Below are 14,954 nucleotides of genomic sequence, written 5' to 3' on the forward strand. Positions count from 1 at the left end.
ACCCCTGAGATAATGTTTCTTTTGTGTTCCAGTGTGGCGGCATCATCCAGAAAATAATTTTTGAAGTGAGATGTTAAATGGTTGCATAAAGTCATGGAGGCAGAAAGTTTAGTCCTGCAGTCAAGATCTTTCCACCTCAGAAAGCCTCCTTTGTTGTGATTGATATCATCCATTTGATTTCAAGAGATCTGCTTAGTGATGTCTCTGGATGCAGGACCATCAATACAGTGAAGGGGGCTTTCTGAGGAAGAGACAGCTTGACTTCAAAGTTAAACTCTCCGCCTCCCTGACTTTATACAACCATTTCACATCTCACTTCATTATTGATTTTTTTGGATGATGCAACCACACCAGGTCAAGAAGGAGACATATTCTTGAAGGTGTTTAGCTGCTTGACAACCTAATTGTAGTGGTTTATTAGGTCAATTTCCACTGACAGGTTCCCTTGGCTGTTTAAGTAAGGCAGAATATGGTGAGGAAGAACATGATTGGCCTTTCTCTGCACCATGATGTCATCTCTATAACTTGCTGCATGTTTATTACCATTAACTTATTAAAATAATTTAGGAAGTGCTGGCTCTATCCCGTTTGTTGTTGATTTTAGGATAAAAGCTGTTGATGTATATATTCGCATTAGTATACAAGTATTTATTATATACAATATTTGTTCCTATAAGTAAGACTTCTCTGACATCCTACAGATCGGGTAAGACTAATTTAGGGTCTATTCTGGAGACCATGTGACCTTGTAAGACTGTTATAAAAACTACTTGAAGCCCAAACAGAGCACAACATAACTTGCTACAAAGAAAGCTAACAAAGTATCTGTAAAGATAAAAAATGTTGACCCACATTCAGACAGTTTTCTGTCTGAATTTGCATTAGAAAGAAAGTGCAAACTGCTGGCACATGTTTGTACTATATTTGACAAATGTGAGCCGTTGTCACTAGTATAGATGCCACTACCATAGAAGCCAGTTCATTTACATTGAACATGTCACAGTACTGCAGATTTATTAAATATCCTTATCTACACTGTTTAATATCTTGGAATTACAGTATTGAAGCATTTTGAAAAATGTAAACTTTCCAAGATGCCAATTGGTCCATATACCCCATAGGTACTCTCTAAACAGGGCCTGATCAAACGGGGAGCTCCCGGGGCACGTACCACGGGGTCCCCACCACTTTACCCTTAAAGGGCCCCCACCAAATGTGGGTGATTTGGGCAGTCACATGACCGCCTGAATTGCCAACAGTGTATTTGGCTCCGGGCTCTCTGGGACAAATCACGTCGATGTCCTTGACTTTCAACTATAGCAGAGTGAGGGAACAATAAGTTCCCCGCTCTGCCATAGACAATCGCAAGTAAGCAAAGATGGTTGTGGGAGTTGTATATAGTGATTACTGTGAGCTGTATATAGTGATTGCTAGGGGAGCTGTATATAGTGATTGCTGGGGGAGCTGTATAAAGTGATTACTAGGAGCTGTATATAGTGATTGCTGAGGGAACTGTATATGGTGATTGCTGGGGGAGCTGTATATCGTGGTTGCTGAGGGAGCTGTATATAGTGGTTGCTGGGGGAGCTGTATATAGTGATTACTAGGAGCTGTATATAGTGATTGCTGAGGGAACTGTATATGGTGATTGCTGGGGGAGCTGTATATCGTGGTTGCTGAGGGAGCTGTATATAGTGGTTGCTGGGGGAGCTGTATATAGTGGTTGCTGGGGGAGCTGTATATAGTGATTGCTGGGGGAGCTGTATATAGTGATTGCTGGGGGAGCTGTATATAGTATTTGCTGGGGGAGCAGTATATAATATTTACTGGAGGAGCAGTATATAGTGATTGCTGGAGAAGCTGTATATAGTGATTACTGGGAGCTGTATATAGTGATTGCTGAGGGAACTGTATATGGGGATTGCTGGGGGAGCTGTATATAGTGATTACTGGAAGCTGTATACAGTGATTGCTGGGGGAGCTGTATGTAGTGATTGCTGGGGGAGCTGTATATAGTGGTTGCTGGGGGAGCTGTATATACTGGTGTCTGGGGGAGCTCTATATAGTGATTGCTGGGGGAGCTGTATATAGTGATTGCTGGGGGAGCTGTATATAGTGGTTTGCTGGGGGAGCTCCATATAGTGATTGCTGGGGGAGCTGTATATAGTGATTGCTGGGGGAGCTGTATATAGTGATTGCTGGGGGAGCTGTATATAGTGGTTGCTGGGGGAGCTGTATATAGTGTTCACTGAGAGCTATATATAGTAGTTGCTGGGGGAGCTGTATATAGTGATTGCTGGGGGAGCTGTATATAGTGGTGTCTGGGGGAGCTGTATATAGTGATTGCTGGGGGAGCTGTATATAGTCATTGCTGGGGAGCTGTATATAGTGATTGCTGGGGGAGCTCTATATAGTGGTTGCTGGGGGAGCTCTATATAGTGATTGCTGGGGGAGCTGTATATAGTGATTGCTGGGGGAGCTGTATATAGTGATTGCTGGGGGAGCTGTATATAGTGGTTGCTGGGGGAGCTCCATATAGTGATTGCTGGGGGAGCTGTATATAGTGATTGCTGGGGGAGCTGTATATAGTGATTGCTGGGGGAGCTGTATATAGTGGTTGCTGGGGGAGCTGTATATAGTGTTCACTGAGAGCTATATATAGTAGTTGCTGGGGGAGCTGTATATAGTGATTGCTGGGGGAGCTGTATATAGTGGTGTCTGGGGGAGCTGTATATAGTGATTGCTGGGGGAGCTGTATATAGTGATTGCTGGGGAGTTATATATAGTGGTGTCTGGGGGAGCTCTATATAGTGGTTGCTGGGGGAGCTCTATATAGTGATTGCTGGGGGAGCTGTATATAGTGATTGCTGGGGGAACTGTATATAGTGATTGCTGGGGGAGCTGTATATAGTGGTTGCTGGGGGAGCTCCATATAGTGATTGCTGGGGGAGCTGTATATAGTGATTGCTGGGGGAGCTGTATATAATGGTTGCTGGGGGAGCTGTATATAGTGGTTGCTGGGGGAGCTGTATATAGTGTTCACTGAGAGCTATATATAGTAGTTGCTGGGGGAGCTGTATATAGTGATTGCTGGGGGAGCTGTATATAGTGGTGTCTGGGGGAGCTGTATATAGTGATTGCTGGGGGAGCTGTATATAGTGATTGCTGGGGAGTTATATATAGTGGTGTCTGGGGGAGCTTTATATAGTGGTTGCTGGGGGAGCTGTATATAGTGTTCACTAGCAGCTGTATATAGTAGTTGCTGGGGGAGCTGTATATAGTGATTGCTGGGGGAGCTGTATATAGTGGTTGCTGGGGGAGCTGTATATAGTGTTCACTGGGAGCTGTATATAGTAGTTGCTGGGGGAGCTGTATACAGTGGTTACTGGGGGAGCTATCATAATTATAGAAATATATATACTGTATAATAAATACTTTTATACATGTATATAAACTTGCATTTATTGTTCAGTTATATACAAACAGCTTGTATGCTAAAACAACAAGCAGATCCATTGTTGCTAGCATTTAGACACCTTGTTAATCAGGCAAAAGTTCCCAACATATAAGCTGACATATACTGGAAAAGTGGCATAGTTTTGTCTGCTCAGTATGCAACATATTGCTAGCTATGTCTTTTGAACCTGCTGCGTCAGATGAGGCAAAGGAACCTATGGGAAGCAGATGCAGCACCCCGCAGCCACTTCTAAGCGGATACGTATATTCATATATTCATATACGGGCAGGGACATCACTGGGAAAACCAACTTAACATCAGCAGTCGCCAATCATCGGTTGCTGATGTTTACTCCAACGCCCCGACCGCCCCTCATTGAGGGAGGAAGAAGAGCCACCAGGCGACATATCCCACTGTAAAAGTACACAGAAGGAAACGTCTGGAATCGACTTGACATCTCATTTTATCGGATGTAAATATGAGTTTAGTAAGCAGCTCCTAGTGCAGTTTTTAGAGGTAACATGTCCTCTTTAAGTATGCACTGCATCAGAGGATGATGTAATAACTGTGTTGTGCCTGACAGGAACAAGTAATCAATTGCTGCCCCATTCCCCAGCTGCTGGTTATGGGTGATCCAGCTCAGGTTAATTAGCCTTGTCTGAACATATCAGAAAGCTCTGTCTAATGTGTTTATCAAAGGCGGACTGAAGCAATCCAGCTTTCCCAAGATCCTGAATGTTGTAATTTGTTTTTTTCAGCAGAACCACTCAGCTCAGGGATTAAACAAGATATGTTTCTGCATCAGTGTAGCTACAGCACACTCAAGGTATGTTTGGTTATTTTCTAGTTTCATACTTTTTGCCAGCAGATGGCAGCAGAATATAGAACATCCGGCTTCACTTTACATGTCAACAAAGCAGAGCAGAATGTTTTATAGATGTATATTGGTGAATTACATTATATCTTCATGTTCCATATATCATATAGCAGTGATGGCTAACCTATGGCACTGGTGCCGGAGGTGGCACTCAGAGCCCTTTCTGTGGGCACTCAGGCCATCACCAGAGATGATTCCAGGTATCTTCCTGTAGTCCCAGATAGCCCAGGACTTGCTGTGCACAGAGGTATTTTAAAGTGACAGCTCTACCTGGGACTATTTTCTGCTTTATTGGTGTCCTCAGGGTGCTGGTATCAATGAAAACTGTGACAGAGAAGGGAGTATAAATCACAAATTAAATTTCTGTGTTGGCACTTTGCAATAAATAAGCAGGTCTTTGTTTTAGTTTGGGCACTCGGTCTCTAAAAGGTTCGCCATCACTGTCATATAGGGACACATTCCAGAGGCAATACATTCTATGTCCACCTAGATATGATTGTTATTTGAAGCCAACGCAAAAGTACTGCCAGTTGTGGCTCAATTGAGTACACTGGGTGAGATTTCTCCCTTGTCCCCCTGTACCTGTTGGTTAAAGGAAACCTACTACCAAGGTCCATGGATCTACCTATCCAGGTAGATTTAGTGGCAGGTTCCTCTAATGTAGAGTAGTATAGCCCTTTTTAGGGCTAATTCTTTCGTAGTACAGAACTATTATTAATTTAATTCCCCCAATATTCAAATGTCCTAAAGAGGCTACTGGGGCGTGGAGTAGCCGGAGCCGAGGTTACACGGCATGGCTACTCCACACAACAGTAGCCTATTTAGTTCTGCCTACCAATGCATCTTCAACACGAAGGTCCTGGCAGGCTGCGGGCTGCGCAGTCTCGCGTGTGCAGAACCAACCTGCGCAGACAAGTCCGCGCAGCTCCTTGTAGCTCCTTGAAGATGCATTGGCAGGTGGAACGCAAGAGTCTACTGGGGCGTGGAGTAGCTGTGCCATTTAGCCTCGGCTCCAGCTACTCCACTCCCCTGCTCCGGCTACTCCACGCCCCAGTGGCCTCTTCAGGAAATTTGAATATTGGGGGAATTCAAATGTTTTTTCTCACCGCCGGTGACAGTGCTCAATGAGCTGTCACCGCCGGCCGGAGTGTAGCAGCGGAGCTTCGGTGGATCGCGGGAAAGGTGAGAAGCTGTTGTAATACAACGTGGCCGCCTGGCCGTTACCTTGGACCTCTGAAACGCTGCTACCGCGGCCTCCCGGCACGCTCTCCGGTCCCGCGGCCGCCCGCTAGGCTTCCTGGTCCCGAGGCCGCCCAGTAGGCTTCCTGGTCCCTCCGGCTCTCCACACTGCTCCCAAGGCCACTCACCAAGTTGCTATATGTGTGTATTTGCTTACAGTATGTGCTGTATGTATGGAAAAGGGGTAGTCTTATACGGCGAATATATCTTAAACTCTATATTTTAACAGGAAAGTAGGGGGGTCGTCTTATACACCAGGTCGTCTTATACACCGGAATATATGGTACTCCTCATAATATAATTCCTTCTTCCTGTGTCCCACGCACACTGTATAATGTCCCCTTCCCACGGCTCTAACTTCTTATAATGTTCTCCTTTGCCTACCCCCTATAATGCCCTCTAATGTTTTTCTTCCAGTAGCCTCTTACTCATATTGCACCCCTTCTTTTAGCCCCTCTTATAGTGCTCATATCTCTGTTATACTTCCTACATGTAGTGCCCCCTTTTCTGTAGCACTATCCACTTTGAATGCCTGCTTTAAATTGGCTGTCACTTAAAATGCCCCTTTTTCTGTAAGGACCCTTTTCTGCATGTGCGGCTGCAGCAAGGAGAGGCTCTGATAACGCCCCTTAGAGCCCTTCTGGTTCAATAGCATAATTTTAAAATTTGATTTTAGAAGGCCATGGATAACAAGCATAAGTTAACACAGTTATGGTGCCTGAATCTATGGGGTAGATTTATCATTAGGCAGCAGAATCCTACTCCATTTATTATGAACACATAGTATCATAGTATATAAGCCTGGAAAAAGACGCAAGTCCATCAAGTCCAACCTTTAAGAATTAAATAAATGTTTTATCCCCATAACCCGTGATATTTTTTCTCTCCAGAAAGGCATCCAGGCCTCTCTTGAACATGTACATAGAGTCCGCCATAACAACCTCCTGCGGCAGAGAGTTCCATAGTCTCACTGCTCTTACAGTAAAGAACCTTTGTCTATGTTGATGGTAGAATCGCCTCTCCTCTAGGCGTAGAGGATGCCCCCTTGTCCTGGTTACAGGCCTAGGTATAAAAAGATCTTTGGAGAGATCCTTGTACTGTCCGTTCAGGTATTTGTACGTTGTAATGAGGTCTCCCCTCAGTCGTCTTTTTTCTAAACTGAATAATCCCAAATTTTGTAATCTGTCAGTGTATTCTAATCCCTCCATTCCCCTAATAATCCTGGTTGGTCTCCTCTGCACCCGTTCCAGCTCTACTATATCCTTTTTATACACTGGTGCCCAAAACTGTGCACAATATTCCATGTGTGGTCTGACCAGGGATTTGTATAAGGGCAAAACTATGTCTTTATCATGAGAATCTATTCCTCTCTTGATACATCCCATAATTTTATTTGCTTTAGCAGCAGCCGCCTGCCTCTGGTCACTAAAATTAAGTTTACCATCCACCAATACCCCCAAGTCCTTTTCAGCTCCAGTTTTACTAAGTAATTGACTGTTTAGAACATAATTATACTTTTTGTTTCCATGGCCCAAGTGCATAACTTTACATTTATTTACGTTAAACCTCATCAACCATTTCTCTGCCCACTCCTCAAGCTTCCACAAATCCCTCTGTACTGCTAAACTATCGACCTCAGTATTTATTACTTTACACAGCTTAGTATCATCTGCAAATATTGAAACTTGACTGTGTAAACTCACTACAAGGTCATTAATAAAAATATTTAAAAGAAGTGGCCCCAATACTGACCCATGTGACACTCCACTGGTAACATCAACCCAATCTGAGTCTGTGCCATTAATGACTACCCTGTTTTCTATCACTAAGCCAATTACTTACCCAAATACACAGATTTTCTCCTATTCCCAGCAGTCTCATTTTATATAAAAACCTTTTATGTGGCACGGTGTCAAATGCCTTTGAAAAGTCCAGATATACAACATCTACAGCGTCCCCCAGATCCAGTCTTGCACTTATCTCCTCGTAGAAACTAATCAGATTAGTCTGACAGGACCGATCTCTCATAAACATATGCTGACGCTGGGTTATAAGGTTGCGCACAGTGAAATACTCCAGGATAGCATCTCTAACAAACCCCTCAAATATTTTCCCCACCACAGCAGTTAGACTCATGGGTCTGTGGTTTCCAGGATCGCTATTTGATCCTTTTTTGTATATTGGAACATAACCAGTCCTCAGTGAATCTTCAAATATTAAAAATAACGGTCTGTCTATCACCGTACATAATTCATGCAGAACCCAGGGGTGTATGCCATCTGGCCCCGGTGATTTATCTATCTTAGTGCTTGCGAGGCGGCGCCGTACCTCTTCCTGCGTTAAACTGTTGACATTCCAAAAAGAATTTACATTATTCCTCATTGTGTCTTCCACCAGGGGATTTTCCTCGATAAAGACAGTTGAGAAGGCGACATTCAGTAGATTGGCCCTTTCCTCGTCTCCTTCCACCATGACCACCATGTTATTTCTAAGGGGACCCACACTCTCTGTTTTTAGTTTCTTATCATTTATATAACTGAAAAATAATTTGGGATTATTTTTGCTCTCTCTGGCAATTTTTCTCTCAGTCTCTATTTTTGCAGCCTTTATCTGCTTTTTACAGGATTTATTTTTCTCTCTATAATCCTGTAATGCCTCATCGCTACCTTCACTTTTTAGCACCTTAAACGCCTTATCTTTCTCGCTTATTGCTTTCCTTACAAGACTAGTTAGCCACATAGGGTTTTTTTTGTTCCTTTTATGCTTTTTCCCATAAGGTATGTGTTTCTCACAGGACTTTTTCAGAATATATGAGAAAAAGTCCCATTTGGGGGGGGGGGGGGCTTTTGTCTTTGAGAACATTATCCCAGTCTATGCATTTAAGGTCTTCCCTTAGTTGCTGAAAATTTGCCCTCCTGAAGTTTAAAGTGTTGGTTGCCCCTTCACAAACACTCTTAGTAAAGCGTAATACAAAATCAATGATATTATGATCACTATTCCCCAGGTTCCCCGCAACCTGTAGTTTTGATACCCTATCACAGTGATGGCGAACCTTTTAGCAGCCGAGTGCCCAAAAAGCAACCCAACCCCCCCCCCTTATTTATCGCGAGGTGCCAACCAAAAATTAAAGCACTAACTTATTTCTCCCTGTTCAACAACTTTCAATCATATTGGCCACCTGAGGACAGCAACACAGAAGAAAGATGGAAAATTTGCATCATTTTAGCTTCTTTCCAGTGTCCTTCTGTGAACAGGACCAGCAAGAGGTCCTCCTAAGATAATTTGTCCCTGTCTATTCATTCTCCCTCTCCCTACAGTCCCAAAAAGTGAAGTAAGTATCAAAGTATTACTGAAAGCAACATCTTTTAAGTTGCTTGGAACTGCAGGAAGATTCTGTGAGTCTTGTCTGGTGTGCTGGGGCGTTGGCCCGGGTGCGCCCACAGAAAGGGCTCTGAGTGTCGCCTCTGGCACCAGTGCCATAGGTTCGCCACCACTGCCAAAAAAAGGCTCCAAATTTGGTGGGTCTGCAAATTTCTGGATTCAAATGATTAATCCGGACTAAGTCACCTGAGGTCAAAAATGGAGTGGATTGGCTGACTCACAAATGTTGCAAAATTTGGAGCAGATTGTCGGATGAAACAATTTTGAGACATTTTGAAGATCAAAAAGTGGCACTCCCAATAGATACCCCCTAATGAAAATAATTCCTTTATTTATACAGATTATGTAGCGCTGCACAGATCTTGGCAAATCGCTCCCTGTTCCTAATAGGGCTCACAATCTAAGCAACCTACCAGCATGTTTTGGACTATGGGAGGAACCCGGAGAAAACCTACGCAAACATGGAGAATATACAAACTCTTTGATAGAGTAAGACCAAATGTTAGTGCTCAATAGGCATGGAATTGTGCCATAGTTTTTATGACGGATGTAGGCTTACAAATCTGTAGCGCTAAACTGCAAAGTTATAGATTTAATGCTAAGCTTCTGGCAGCTTGCTGATGTAAGGAAGAGATGACCTTGGCCAAGCCATGTGAAGATATCCTAAAAGACAAGATTAAGCATGTCTGAGCGCACATTGTCCTACACTGCAAACACTGGCAAGTCACTGCTGTCAAATGTACTTAAAGGGGTATTCTAGTCTTGACATTCACATTTAGTTTCATTAATCTCCCATATATCAACATTTCTTCAATTAGCTGTTATTAAAAAAAAGTTCCTACTTGAGCATCATTTCTCATAAATGTAGTCATATGGTCCCTTAGAAACAAGACTGTGACCTTGGATACGGCCACCTCTGCTGGAGGGATTGCACAAAGAAATAAAAAGTTTTTGTATATGAAATGTCTGGGAGTTACTACAGGTCTCACAGCCGTCCTGTGGTAATGAACCCTGAATCCAGGAGGTCAGGCAGGACACAATAGCGCATGTCTGGCCACTGCTGCTAAAATCTGAGGTGGTTGTATCCGAGGAAGCCATCTTGTTTATAAGGGACAACATGACTATGTTTATGAGAAATTATTTTCACACAGGAACATTTTTTTAATAACATCCAATTGAAGTAATGTTCACATATGTGACTGCCCAGATGGGAAAACCCCTTTAACTATTTACTACAAGAATAAAAACTAAATCCCACTCTGGCTGCTGCTTTCTTCTTCAACTTTGCCAGTGTATTGTTTGGATTATTATAAATTTAGTGATGACAAAGAAGCTATGACACCATCCACAAGATTATTTCAAAAACGAAATAATTTATTTTATATTTTAACTGAATTCATATTAAATGATGAGCACAACTGTAAAGGCCTCAAAAATATAGCTGTTTTTCAGTTTTTTTGTCACTTGGCTATTCATCCACATCTATGTGAAGAAGCCTATTCACATTGATTCACTGATTTAATAAGGGCCCGAATCGCTATATTTCGTCAGGTTTCCCGAAAATTACCGATTGGCGCCGAATTGCCCCAGGTTTTTGGCACACACAATCGGATTGTGGCACATCGGCGCGGGCATACACGCGGCGGAATTTTTTTTTTTTAAATGTGTCGCTTGACACGCGTTTACCTGCACCCAAGATAGGACAGTGAAATCCAGCGAACACCGATGGACTTCAGTGCAGCAGCGACACCTGGTGCACATCGGGTGCCCGACCTTAGTGAATCGCCGAAAGACCCGGATCCTCAACAGAAAACGCACTGCTGGATCGCGAATGGACCGGGTAAGTAAATCTGCCCCCTTCTCTTTAGTTTCTCACCTTCGGTATCTATGCCAAACTGCTTAACCCCTTGAGGGCGCAGGGTTTTTACGTTCTACACCTTCAAAAATCCATAACTTTTTCATATTTCCGTGTACATAGCTGTGTGAGGGCTTAATTTGTGCATAACAAATTTGAATTCTCCGGCACATTATTTATTATTCCATGCCATGTACTGGGAAGCTGGAAAAAAAATCCAAATGTGTAAAACGTGGGGGAAAAAATCATGTTCATGTCATGCTCTTGTAGGCTCAATTTTTACGATTTTCACTGTGCGCTCTAAATAACACCTCTAGCACGCTCCAAAAGTTAAACGATTGTGTACAAAAAGGAAAATAAACTTTTTCATACTTTGGTGCATGGGGCTGTGTTAGGTGTTATTTTTTGCAAGATGAGACGTCGTTTTCATTATATATATATATATTATATATAATATATATATATATTGATTTGTAAAGCGCTACGGAATTTGATGGCGCTATATAAATAAAGATTATATATATATATATATATACTTTTCTTAAAATTGCATGTTATAAAAAATGTACCTGTGTGAAGATAATTTCCCATAAATGTAGTCATATAGTCCCCTAGAAACAAGATAGCTAACCTTGGATACGGCCACCTCCGCACTCTGCAGCGGTGGCCACACTTATGCGATTGAGGTTCCCTACCACCTCCATATTTTAACATAAAGTAATGTATATACATGGCAGATTAATTAAATTAAATGTGACATTTAGTAGTAACCCCTTCATTGAAAAAAAATGTACTGACAACTACAAACTTTCACAACTCAAATAACTAATAATATAATATTATATTATACATAATATTATAATATAATATAATGTATATCCTTTTTAACTGTATTTTGTATATTTTTTCCTATAGTCGCCCACTAGAATTATGTTGATTGCCTTATAAAGATATTATCATTCTTGTTTTTCCGTTATAAGCTCCAATGTGGGTAGATTTATTACTGGTTTTGTGCATGCAAGGTCTGTTCTATGCAGAACCCAAAACTGGCAGGTTTCTTACACTTAAGGGGGTGTTCCAAGCTTAAATTATCAATAATCTATCAATACAAAAGATTGATGGGGATTTGTAGGAATAGAGTGAGGGCTGAAGCTAGAAGCAGACAGCTCTGTCCATATTACAAGCGGTCCCCTACTTAAGAATACCTGACTTACAGATGACCCCTAGTTACAAACCACTGGTAATTGGTAATTTACTGTACTTTAGCCTTCGGCTACAATAACAAGCTATAACAGTTATTGTTGTTAATACTGGTTCTTATGACCACCCAACATTTTTAAAATCCAATTGTCACAGAGACCAAAAAAAATTTGTCTGGAGCTACAATTATAAAATATACAGTTCCTACTGACATACAAATTCATCTTAAGAACAAACCTATAGAACCTATCTTGTACATAACCCGGGGACCACCTGTATTGCTCACTGCTAGTGACACACCGATCATCTCCTTTACGAGCTATAACTGCAGTAAGACGGGGTTGCCAGTATGTTCTGGATGGAGCTGTCTGCTTTCAATACTTCCACTGCCAGCACCACTGCATTAGCTGATAGAGAGGGGTGGATTTGCAGATCTGTTGTAAGGTACATACAGGGAGTCTATTGATCCATGCTCTTCAATAAATTTCAATTGTATTGGCATCCTGGGAAAATGTTGCTAAGAAAAAAACAATGTGAGATGATCTTTTTTTTAATATACAGCACAGAGAATATTAATAAAAGTTCATGACATCAGGACATATGAAATCCCAAATTTTGCTATTAAAAAACAACATTTCGTCCTGAAAGAAAATCAAGATTCCCATACAGCTTTAGTGACCAGAAAATTTAAAAAAATGTATAGCTGGTAGAAAGTATTGAAGCAAAAAACTGAAGCCTGAGCATTAACATGGGAAATAGGTGCAGAGATAAAGGGTTAAATATAACCTGTATCAAAAAGGTAACACTGAAAGAAAAAGGAATTTTATGGTTAACTAATCTCCTAGAAATGTTGACACTGGAGAAAAGAATAACACATCATTTCAACGCTGTGGATATGGACCATAATGGACACCCTGGAAATGTAAGATTACTGATCTGTTTTTCTGCACTTCAAAGTGAAAGCCTTTAATCCAGACATCTGACATCCTGTAAATGTAAGAAGCAGGTGACCTTGGATGGGCCAAGTAAAGATGTCAGACTTGATCATATTAACCATGGCTGAACGCACTTTGTCCTATACTGCAAACACTGGCAAGACACTTAAGGATATAAAATGTTGTCAAATGTGCTTAGGGATCTTCTCCTGGTGACTGATTCTGTATGATCTTTGCCAGCGTTTCTTTTAGATCATTGTATGTAAATGTAGAGATGACCTAGAAATAAGAACGTGTGAATCCACATGGTCCATCAACCCCTCAAAGATGCAACCTGTCACCAGGTTTTACCCCACTAAACTAGCAGCCCCCTCAGGTAGGGTATGATATATCCTCTCATTGCATCCATTTTTAAAAATCTCACCAGTTAACTCACAACAATGTCCTCCAAAGTCATGTGAAAATTAGCAGAAAAATGTCATTTTTACCAGAGAAAATTCAGGCTCAGAGGCCAAGGGAGAGCATCACATTAGATGTCAATATATTGCATTCTGAAGTATCAGATAACTTATAGAACATAAGTAAGGTCACCATGCTCCCAATAAAAAGTGAACACATATACTTGGAAACACCTTGTTCAAATCAAATCCTATATCCAAAACACTGCGTATTTATCGTGAGGTGCCTACCAAAAATTAAAGCAGTAACTTACTGCTCCTTGTTCAACAACTTTCAATCATATTGGCCTCCTGAGGACAGAAACACAGTAGAAAGATGAAAAATTTGCATCATTTTAGCTTCTTTCCAGTGTCCCTCTGTACACAGAGAATCGTTGGGCCAGCAGGAGGTCCTTTAAAAATAATTTAACCCTGTCTAAATCTCCCTCTTCCTACAGTCCCAAGTAGCGAAGTCAGTATCAAAATATGACTGAAAGCAGCATATTTTAAGTTGCTTGGAACTGCAGAAAGATTCTTTGAGTATTGTCTGGTGTGCTGGGGCGATGGCCCGGGTGCCAACAAAAAGGGCTTTGAGTGCCGCCTCTGGCACCCGTGCTATAGGTTCGCCACCACTGTCCTGTGTCCTAAGATACTGTTGTGTTGTGCAGTACAGTCAAAAAGAAAAGTGACGTACAGGAAGGCCCTGGGTTACATACAAGATAGATTTGTTCTTAAAGGAAACCTACCACTTCCAATCGCGCTTCAAAGCTGCAAATGGCGTGCACCAGCTCAGGGTGAACTGGTGCTGGCGCTTATTTTCGTTATGTTTTTAAACAGATGTAAAGCATTTAAGTGCTTTAGTAATCTTTCTACGCGTGCCCCTGAATAGGAAGTGGTCGCTCACATGGCACGCCAGGCGCGGACCACTGTGCGGTGAAGCTACTTGTACATAAAGATTACTAAAGCATTTAAACGCTTTACATCTGTTTAAAAACATAACAAAAATAAGCGCCGGCACCAGCTCACCCTGTGACATTTGGATTGTAAAAATGTTGGATTGTCATAAGAACCAGGATTAACAATAAAGCTTCATTGCAGACACTTTTAATAACTCTTATAGCTGATCATTGTAGTCCAAGGCTAAAGCACAGTAAATTACTAACATCCAGAGGTCCGTTTGTAACTAAGGGTCGTCTGTAAGTTGGGTATTCTTAAGTAGGGGACCTCCTGTATTGGTAGATATTCTGTGTTGTATTATGAAAAATTAGAAAGTGGGGATACTAAAAAATAATTTGTTCAGATCAACACTGAAGACAGTACGGGCAACACTCAAAACCAGTCACACTGGTTTTGTCACAAATTAATACATGCTCTTATATAATCACTGGTTACAAAGCCTGGTGTAAAGCCAATAGGTACTTGTACATCACCAGTGCTAGAAGGCTACTGTGTCGAAAAAACTTTTAGTGGACGCAACTGACAACCATGTTTACGAACTAGTAATGTAACCAGTATATAGCAGTATCAGCAGGGCCGGGAAGAGGCATTTTGGTGCCCTAGGCAGACAAGCAAA

The sequence above is a fragment of the Engystomops pustulosus genome, chromosome 4, assembly GCF_040894005.1.
Source record: "Engystomops pustulosus chromosome 4, aEngPut4.maternal, whole genome shotgun sequence".
NCBI classification, from domain to species: Eukaryota; Metazoa; Chordata; class Amphibia; order Anura; family Leptodactylidae; genus Engystomops; species Engystomops pustulosus.